The sequence below is a fragment of the Zootermopsis nevadensis genome, unplaced genomic scaffold (genome assembly GCF_977971745.1).
Source record: "Zootermopsis nevadensis isolate Lab colony 2312 unplaced genomic scaffold, Znev_1.0 Znev_ptg000049l, whole genome shotgun sequence".
Taxonomy (NCBI): Eukaryota; Metazoa; Arthropoda; class Insecta; order Blattodea; family Termopsidae; genus Zootermopsis; species Zootermopsis nevadensis.
Window position 1 is genome coordinate 107736 of NW_028259181.1, and position 9056 is coordinate 116791.

Here is a 9056-nt window from a genome sequence, read left to right on the forward strand (position 1 = left end):
GTCGATGTTTACCAACGTTTCAGAGGTCATACTGCCTCCATCATCAGGGCGATGAGTATGAAGATTTCTGTCTTCTGTGTTGTTGCGCTGTGTAGTATGGTCGATGTTAACCAACGTTTCAGAGGTCATACTGCCTCCATCATCAGAGTGTGAAGATTTCTGTCTTCTGGGTTGATGCGCTGTGTAGTCTGGTCGATGTTAACCAACGTTTCAGAGGTCATACTGCCTCCGTCATCAGGGCGATGAGTATGAAGATTTCTGTCTTCTGGGTTGTTGCGCTGTGTAGTCTGGTCGATGTTTACCAACGTTTCAGAGGTCATACTGCCTCCGTCATCAGGGCGATGTCATAAATCATGAACACATCCGTCTCTGTAATTTATCGAAGTGGTTCATCCGCTCTTTGTAAAGAGACAGCTTGCTCGGTGCCGTGTTTCGGAAAAAATTAAATTATTATTGTTATTATTCTGAATCGAAAAAAACTCCATTATCGAATTCTTTGTTTTACTAGAGCAGAGCGCTCCTTTCGGAGCTCCTGGGGGGGGGGTTGGTTGGTCAAGTTTGTAAAACGCAACCAACTTTGTGTAAGAAACTAAACTAACCTCCCCGAATTGAGGGTAAAAACAAATGATTTCAGAACGCAAATCGAAATCTTAAGTAACAAGCTAAACTAACGCCCCTTCGGGGGGGGGTTAGTTTAGTGTCTCATTCAAGTGTTTTAACCCGCGAGTAAGAACTAAACTAACCCCCAAATGGAGGGTTGACCAACAGCCCTTCCTTCAGGGGGGGTTAGTTTAGTGTCTCATTCAAATGTTTTAACCCGTGAGTAAGAAACTAAACTACCCCCGGAATGGGGGTTAAAACACTTGACCAAACCCCCGAAGGGGGGTTGATTGCGTTTTAAATTCTTGAGTTAGACACTAAAGTAATCCCCCTCCTACCCATTTGGTGACCTCGCGTCTTGTGGACTCGGCGGATGAATCAATGTGTACAGAGCTCAAGTCCTTAAAACAGCAAATCTCAACCAAATTAAAACAATTCAATTTGAAGAGGAGTTGCGTCGTGGGATGGATCTTCATCACCACGCGCGCAGTTTCATAACTACGGATGTGGTCAGCCGTTGACCTATGTCTGGTTCATAAATGAAACGTAAATTACGTAGGCCTGCGTACAGGTGGTTGTAAAGTTTTAGGGCCAGAAAGTATAATTGGATTGAAATGACAATTTGATAATAAAATCCGCACTTATTTCGTTGTAAACTTTTTATCTCATATTCGTTCGTGTATTTTTCAGGATGGATCTTCCTAATCCAGAAAGATTTTGACAAATATTAGGCCAATTTTCCTTTTGTGGTGAGAAGCTATTGAACTGTTTTCAAAACTTCATAAAAATCTGCAGTAAGATATTTACTGAAGTCGGAAACTCAAGGTACCTAACATTGTGCCGTTTCATACATATTTCTCTGTAATATAAATATTTGAAAAAATACTGGTCCATGTATTTGTGTTGTTACTAGGGAAGAGTCTCGTTGAAGTTTAACGATGCCAAACATTAGTTCAGCGGGAGTAAAATTTGTGGCCTCTGAAACGGTGTTGTTTAACCAATACTCTATGTTACTAAGCAGTTGCGGCCAGCTCTTCTGCGTCGTATGGCAGTATATTCTGAAAATTTAGATATTTCCCTCATAAACCTTTCTGAAGGGTTTGACTCCGGGTGTCGAATCGGGGAATATTTTACTCTGATGTTTAGTTCTTCCAAGGACCGTCGCCAGCCCTCGGAAGTGAATTGAGTCCCGTGGTCCGATAAGATGGCTTCTGGATGAATAACGGTGGGTATGTATTTCTGGGTAATGTTCCTCAGGCACGCCCGAGTCGTGGCCGATTTTAGAGGGTACAGCTTTACGTGCTTTGTGAATACGTCCAAGCATACAAGTATATATTTATTCCCAAAACGTCCAGATGGTAGGGGCCCAAATAAATCAACGCTGACTAATTCTCCAGCTTTTGTGGGGAGATGTGATCTTACTTCAGCCTCGTACCTCCGGTTCGGGTGTTTTACCTTCTGGCAAACTTCACAGTATGAGAGGGTCTTGCGTATTTTTCTGTCTGGGTTCCTCACATAGAAGGAGTCCGTTATGGCTCTTAACGTTTTATTGGCTCCGGAATGGCCCAAATACTCGTGAACGAACTTGATAAACCTGGTCTCCAGGCTGGTTGGCAAGTAGATTCTCCAGTCTGAACAGCAGTGAGGTTTCCTGCAGTACAGTACTCCTTGGTGAAGCAAGTACCTGCCTTTTATATAGGGGTCGCCGGCTTCCAGCTTTTCCCTTGTTCCTTGTATAAAGTGGTCTTGACTTTGGTGAACTGCGATGTCTCTCAAATCTTTTCTAATCTTTGGGTCCACATTTAACTTGAACAGAGCCACCAGTAATTCAGTAGGCTTTCCGATTTTCGCCACCTGTCCTGGGTCCATACCCACTGGATGCCTACTCAATTGGTCTGCAAAATAATTGCTGGTCCCATTGATGTGTTCAATTCGGTAGTCATACTCCTGGAGTTGAAGTATCCACCTAGATACTCGGTTTGAAGTCAAAATGCAACTCTTTAAGAAAGATAGCGCCTTGTTATCCGAGTACATGGTTATTGTCCTTCCCCATACATAAATCCGGAACTTCTGGAGGGCGTATACAACAGCAAGTAGTTCCTGTTCACAAGTTATATATCTTCTTTCAGTGGCGGATAGGACTCTGGATGCAGTGGAAATGATCCTCTGACTTCCATCACTGCCGGCTTGAGTAAGGATGGCCGCGATGGCATAGCTACTCGCGTCTGTATACGCCGAAAATGGATCACCCTCATTAGGATGCATTAATTGGATACTGTTTGCAAATTGCAGTCTCAATGTCTCAAATGCGACTTGTTTATGTTCATCCCACTTCCATCTGTTCCCCTTTTTCAATGAAGGCAACAAAGGAGCCACGTAGCTTGCATAATTTATGATAAACCGATGGTGATAATTACAGATTCCTAAAAATCGCCTTAGTTCCTTGTGGTTTTTGGGGGCAGGACAGTTTAGCATCGCTGTCATCCTTCCAGGGTCTGGTACGACGCCGTGTTCATTTATTATGTGACCTAGGAATTTGACTTCGGGCTGCCCGAACTTACATTTTGTCACACCTCCTTAAATTGACTTGCCAGGGTCCGCGGCTGATTCCCCGGGCGACGTCTCCTCGCGGGTGCTGGAATCCCTGAATCTCGTTGCTCACTTCGAAGTCGGCAGATTTCTGGAAAGGCGGGTCCTCGTTTGATGCTCTCGTGATACTTGCAGTGTTGTGCCTGTGTTCTTCTGTTTAATCTCGACGCCGATACAGTGCGTTGTGGCCGATCCTCGTAGCCCCACGTCGTTGGGCGCCACTTTTCTATAACTATCCTTCCTCACTACTTTTACCTTCTCTGTTCTTGCAGAAAGAGATAGTTATATCCCGAACTAGAGTCAGTGGGGAACAAGGATCACCTCAGGGTTGACGTGGTAATTTTGATGTATATCAATAAATACAGGAACAACAAATTTAAGACACCGAATAATTTTACTTTTGAAATTAAAGAAAATCTTATACACTATTTCCCTAACTGGTACAAAAGTTTGGTTTAGTGTCTGAAAGCCCGCTGTCGACTATGTCCACTCGAGTAATGCAATGTGTTTTGACCTGCATACCAGATCCCTTGCTGGCGGGGGAGGGGGGCCCTTCACCCCTGATCTTCTGGCCAGTTCAAATTTCAAGTCAAACAGTTACAGGGGTTCTGGACTGGTATACTTTCATACTTCATTTCCATCCCTGTTTTTTCAACATTTTAGTAATTCATATTACAAATACTACCTAATGAGAGCAGCACTTTAGAATAGAATATTTCGCCATCTAGTGTCATTACTGAGAACTTTTAGGTCTCTGTGAGCGCAAAACCTATCCAATTAGTTTTTGTACAGTAAAAATAATCAAAGTCACATGTAATTGATGCTACATTATCACATTGTATTTAATTTCATTTGTCCTAGTTAATGAAGAAGTGGAAGTTTTAATGTGTGTCTTGTTGCATAATCACATGCGGCCTCTCATACATCGGTATTTGTTATTACAGCCTCCAGATCCTTTCATACTAACGTGTTAATGAACATGGGGGAGACTGGAATTAATGCAGAGAATTGAAGGGTAAGTTTTTGTCTTATCTGGATTTGGAGGTTAACAGGATTTAACCGAAGGAGAGTTTACTTCGTGAAGTTATAAATAAATACTGCACTTAACAGAACTCACTGTAAACGGAGGCTGTGTGCCTTAATCCTAATTCATCTCGATCTGCCAAGCTACAAACACAGGTTTCAGATAAATCAGTTATAGGTTTAGGGAGGGTAAGAATTATTTTAACTTAAACACAAAATAAATACCTGTGGAGCAGGCAGAAACCTAAATGAAAGATAGCGGAAGCTCTCACCCTGGTTCGTATTTCGGAGGTCTCGGATTCATATTATGACACGGAGATGGGCAATTTTGACTGATGGTTTCGTGGTTTTACTCTAGAAAAATGATGGTATAATACCTAAAGTTATGCCACCATCGCTCTATACCGTGTCTTGTTAAGTGTACATTGCATTTTTAGATTCAATATCGTCGCTGAATAAACATAGTAAGCAAAACTGAAGAAATAGACCACACATAAATCTACAAGGCGTAGGTGGACATCAGAGTTATAGCTGATCATGAGGTGGGTTACGAGCATGCAGATTGGATTCATGTGGCTTACGAGCATGCAAGGTTCAGTGGCGAACTCTGTGGACACGGTAATGAAACATGTTTTCGGTGATCAGCTTGGCAACTGTCATATTCTCTCTGTCAGGCCTATGGTTCACGGAATTACTGTCTACTCCCTAAGATGAAAGTCTTACGCATTTTGTAATGTTTCCTTAATTTCTCAACTTTGAGCTGTCATTAATGTTATATTTATGATAACGTATTGTAGAGCTTGTCAACAAATTACCAGAAATTGTTTCGAGGTTGCACGCAGTCTTCGAAGCAGAGAAAGATCATCGCTTTTGTAGAATTTGTACGTCAGGCGGAAGTTTGTATGAGATATGTGACAATCTTCCATAGATCTTCTTCTGTTTGAAAGGGAGAATTTTAGCTTTGGTGCTGATGACATAATGGGGTCCTTATAGGTTATTTTGAGTTTGGATTCAATTGAGAATAAGTTCTATTTTACCCGATTCTTACAACCTACAGACCGAAAACCTACAATGATTTTATCTTATCATATGTTTCTGGGTGAACGTCTCTACAAAATATTTACATGCATTTTTTTAAAACACCTTTATTCTCGTAATACTAGGTTACTTACACAAACAAACTAGGCATTCGTACATGCACATGTACGTACACAATGCCTGATTTGCTGTGTTGCCTTTTAAATCATTGTGTTTTGTTTTCATTACTAGAAATAAATTATGTAAGTTGTTAGTCATTAATACGAACATTTTCTCCTTATGCTTCTCTAAAAGTTTGTAACACTTTTTGATTCACATGCCTGTTAAACAAGGAAGGAACATGTCGAATATATTAAATTATTTACAGAATGCGTAAAATATACGTCTTAGAAATTCTAAATCGCAGAGTAAATAGAAAGCAAGTATCTGACTTCTCCATTAAAATACGGAAGTGATAAAATTTAAAATATTATTAAACACGGGGTGCTTAAGAGGAATTCGGATAAGAACCGTATCTTCTAAAATCGCGTGTCTCAGACAAAACATGAAGGATAGAACTTTTTTGAATTGTAGCCATGTTTTGAGGAAGTGCCCGGAGATTTCAAAATTATAAGAACATAGTTGGTCAGCGGCTTAGTTATGTAGGTTAACGTGATTAGGGAGGGTGAGAAAAGGGAGGTACATTGCTCGTTCTGTGTTCCCTCTAACCTGTATGAATCGCCCGATTCCAAGCTGGGTTTGGACCCAGGTTGTCGCGGTAAGTACTGTCCGCTCTCCACAAAAATTCTACTGGGAGTGGGACTCTTTCAAAAAACATCGTTTACCCCTGGAAAACCATTCGTATACAATGTATAAAATGTATAAGCGTTTCCGCTATGGTATAAGAAATTTGCTGGTGAATCGATACATTTCACACCAATCGATACGAGAAATAATATATTGTTCTAATAATAAAAGTGTCCAGTTCAGTTTCGTCACATTGACATCTAGACCAGCGTTCACAATCGGCGTACAGAGACATTTTATAACAAATCGTATATTCACACGTTATGGTTAAAAAATATACCATATCTTTGTAATTAGAATTCGTAATACACACTCACAGACTGGTTTATTAACAGTAGTTTTATTCAACATGTATTATGTTTTGTTTTTATATGTTTATTGTTATATGGCAGAGATTTATATGTAATACATATTTGTGGTCATGAAGAGTTCTGTATCCCCCCTTTCGTGAGGCGATGTGGTGTGACGTCATGTGTCTTACAAATTAGGTTGTGTTGCGGGCGATAAAATTAAGCAGGAATACTGATCTAGATACACACTCCTGGGACCATTTTTTCACAGCCTTAACTCCAGCCAAACTTCCCGCTGAAATGCTGGGCTGTTGAACAAAGAATGATATTAAAAATGCGTGTATTGAATTCAAAATATCTGCCTCTCAGTCTGTCGATCCGTACTTAATAACTGAAGAAATTTTTAAAATTTGTTATTGGGAATCTTGGTTTAGATCGGACAATTACATTTGCGTGTGTTTGTGCGCGGAGAACTGACTGGGAGGGGAATCCCCAAGCTACTTAAGTTACCACGGGTCTTCGGGGAATCCAAAACCAGAAGCGCAGTCACGTGGAGAATTCTCCGAGATGACAATGTCATCCGTCCCGACTAGTGCCAGACACCCCGCCCACTCAAATGGGTCATTGATCTGAGACAGATCTTGACCTCACTGTTATCGTTCTCGACATTCAAATATGAAATACTGGAGGACTCCCCACGATTTTTACGATGTGCGTACATTTTCTGAGTTGTTGAATGTATATTGTCGTTCAGATATTCGTTCTTCATTAGAAGCTGTGCATTATCAACTTCCGCGAAGCTTTGATTTCTTGCTCGAAGCATATTAGGTTTAAGTCACATCGTACGAGGTAAGATGGTTGTGATTTCATCCTAAATGTCCATGAATAACATAACTCGTGACTTATTCACAATTGTAGGTCTACGTGTGTTGCTACGTCGGAAATTAAGACAAAGTGACCAAGCTGTAATCTATACTTAGATTAATTATACTTCTTTAAGGAGGATCTTGCCTGTACAGAGTTCAGTACGCAGTGAGCCAATATTATATATCGATCGGTGGTCTGTAGATTGTCTAAACCCTTAGGTTACTTTGTCTTGCAAGAAGCTGAGTGGGATGCAAAACAGAGGAGGAAGAAGAAGAAGAAGAAGAAGAAGAAGAAGAAGGAGAAGAACGGAATTGGGGCAGAATTTAGTATAAATAAATGATGAGAAACTTTAAGGGCACTAAATATGGACATGACGTAAGGTTGAACGAGGAACTTGTTTGTGAGGGAAAATTTTAGTTTCTAAGTGGTCAGGAGGGATGATGGTGTTGAGGTGGTGGTAAATCAGCAAACTGAAGGTAAGGTCAGAGATGATAAGTTTTCATGTCTGAGAGGAGCATCAGGTTTAATAGAGATTCATGGTAAATAATGCAAACCAAAACAAATATCAGGATGATTCTTGTGGTACCTATCGCTAGTTCTGCTTGTTACCTTTGTTTTCTCAGTTTCTTTGTATTTATATATCTTCCTCTTTTCCTTGTATCTTGCGCCCTTTATTGCCACAGGAATCTCAAAAATACGTACCCCTTGTTCTTAATCACTATTTTCTTCATTAACACTCTCGCGAGGAGAATGCTTACATGTGTATTTGTGTATGTAAAATTATACTTCAGAAAATCCCATCGTAAAGAGACCGAAAATTTGGTGCGGGATAATATTAAAATGAAATGTGAAATGACTGTTGATGCGTTCCAGAGGTAGAAATATTTTATTGGCAGATTTGAACGTCAGGTACTTCGTACCAACAGGAGATTGTTGAATAAAAAGGTATTTATCGATTGGTGGATTTGAAAATGTAATTTAGCCACGATTACTTATTTTATTCGCCTTTCATATACTCTCTGACCTCTCTCGTTCTGCGTTATATGATCTTTGCACCCGGCGTCTTTTTCACAACCAGAACTACTCGCGCGAGATCCCTGTAGCAGAAAACTGAACACAAAGTAGCTTCGACTTCATTATGTATGTACTGATTCGTAATAAAATAATGACACGTCTGTTTCTAAGCACCACGTCTTGAACGCATACATCGACCAGCAGCATATCGATACTCCACACATTCGATATATCGACCAGGATGAAAACGATCAGCATATAGCATAAAGCCCCTACATCGATTGAATAGAAGATTTGTTTCGCCAACGAGAATGGAATATGGCGGCAATCCCGCTGCGAAAACAAAATATAATTCCACAAAGAAACAAATACGTACTAGGGCCAGTCAATCCCACAGAAAAGCTTGACGGAATTTAAAAACTACAGCGAAAAGGGGGTGGGGGTAGAAGGAGTTGTCGAAAGAGACGAAAAGAGAGAGAGAGAGAGAGAGATCTCCGAAGTGTTCAAACTGAGAACTGCGGGTCGCAGGTGAATCGTGAGAAGGGTCTTGTTCTTGAATACTCCCATATTTACAGCCATTTTATCAAGCAAATGGTCACCAAGGATCGAACCTTGTTCTGAACGAGTTTATATTGCTATGATTCACATTAATGTTATCCTCTACCCTTTGGTCTCTCACGTAAATGACTATTTTACCTTTCATCTATTGTCGTTACACATGAATAACTGCAGATACGTAATGTGAGTGAGCAGACAGAAACCTCAGTTTTCGGTTATATGAAACAAGTCAACAAATGTTTGGGTTGTAGGCCTAGTAAGGTACATGCTCAAACCATAGATTTAAGGCAT